The 1,587-nt window shown below is 33.0% G+C and overlaps 1 protein-coding gene across 1 annotated transcript in view; it reads left to right on the top strand.

The window, feature by feature from the left end:
* Positions 1-1,587, top strand: part of LOC119585875 (40S ribosomal protein S12-like) — a 6,003-nt gene extending 4,416 nt beyond the window's left edge. The window contains exon 6 of the mRNA XM_037934606.1: positions 1,504-1,587. The gene's annotated coding sequence lies outside the window, so the exon portion shown is untranslated. The remainder of the gene's footprint in view (positions 1-1,503) is intronic.

The raw sequence follows: 1,587 nt of genomic DNA, 5'->3' as shown, positions 1-1,587 counted from the left end.
GCCATGAATTGAAATTAGCATTGCTAAATATTGCCAGATGTATGATGTAAATCATATTAGTGCTCAAGTATTGGTAATTTGTATTTTCTCACTGAATTTTTTATTGGTATTAAGATTAAACAAATGGTCAGTTTGCGTTGTTTGAATAGAACATGCTTTTATATGACAATCTTTCACCTTCAATTATATATAGTTTAGGTGTGCATGTAAATACACATGACAAATTGATAAATCAGTCCAATAATAGGTTTTCCAAACTGTTGGAATATGATTTTCAAAACTTGACCTAACAAGTTTTTTTGTTTTTTTTCCCTGTATTTTAATTGGTTTTTAAAGATAGTGTTGCGATTAATGAGTTAGTGTATACTAGCAAGTTTGTGATAAAAGTTGTAGGAAATGAAGATGGAAAACTAATGCAAAGACTTCTATAATACAAACAAGAAAAGTGTACTGGAAGGGATTCTAAAAGTGATATTTGTTTCATTAATGATTTTATAGTAAATATCCAGTAGACACTTTAAGTTGTTTCTATGAACAGGGTGCACTTTTGTTTTTAAAAGGGGTAAATTGATAAATAATCCAAGCACCTACTTGTGCTAAAGTAATTTGGTTTAAAGGTGCAGCCAGCCACCAAAGTATTGTTTGTTGTACATAGCATGCTGTAGTAGATTACAAAGATTAACCCTTCATTTTGAAAAAGAAATTGACAGTCTTTAGACATTCACTCATACAGGTTTCTTTTGAGAAAATCCTGCACATTAACCTTCAGCTGGTATTCATATATTAAGTCTGTAGTATTTTTCAGTTTAGTTCTGCAATTCTTTTGATTACATATTTCAAAATATTTCTTGATCTCGGTTATTTTAATGGTTCGTCTTCACTTGGGGTTCTCTCCTAAAGTATGGTATCGGTACCTATGCACTGTTCACAAATTGGGTACATTGGATTAGATGCTCTGTTTCAACCTCCGTCTTTTCAGAATATGGGGAAATGTGTAACAGTTGATGAACAGTTGGTGAAATAAAAAATCCTCTTGCCTTGTTCAACTGATCTTAAACATGAAACCTTTGTGCAGCAAACCAATTGTACTGTCCTATCCATAGTAATTTGATGATCTCAAACCTATCTGGTATTTGTCCATCACATGCTATTCAGAAGTTATGATGACTTGGCTCTACAGCAGTCATAGAACCACCTTGACAGTTTAGATGACTTAAATTAGCATTCCAATTTTAAGTGGCAGTCTTTTAGGGAGGTTTCTCAACTGTTGTCAGAATCTTTGATCAGAATTTTTTCTCGCATTCAAGTTTCACAAGTATGTATTTGCCCTTGCTGAAACTTTTCCATTTATGGCTGCTGTTGTCACTTGATGATGACAGAATTTTTCCAGAAAATCATTGATGGTAAAAAATCTGATTTAATGAGTCTGATGAGAAGTGAAGGGAAAAAAAAAATCTTGATTCCTGTAATAAAATTCTAAAACTTTTTTGTACCTTGTTTCAGGAGAACCAGGCTGGTGTCTGCAAGACCTTAATCTGCACCACGTCGGGGCCACCGCATTAAAATAAAGTCCAAAAAAATTGGAAA

The sequence above is a fragment of the Penaeus monodon genome, chromosome 20, assembly GCF_015228065.2.
Source record: "Penaeus monodon isolate SGIC_2016 chromosome 20, NSTDA_Pmon_1, whole genome shotgun sequence".
NCBI lineage: Eukaryota > Metazoa > Arthropoda > Malacostraca > Decapoda > Penaeidae > Penaeus > Penaeus monodon.
Note: the sequence above shows the minus strand (reverse complement) of the source record. Positions and strands in the feature narration are given on the sequence as shown.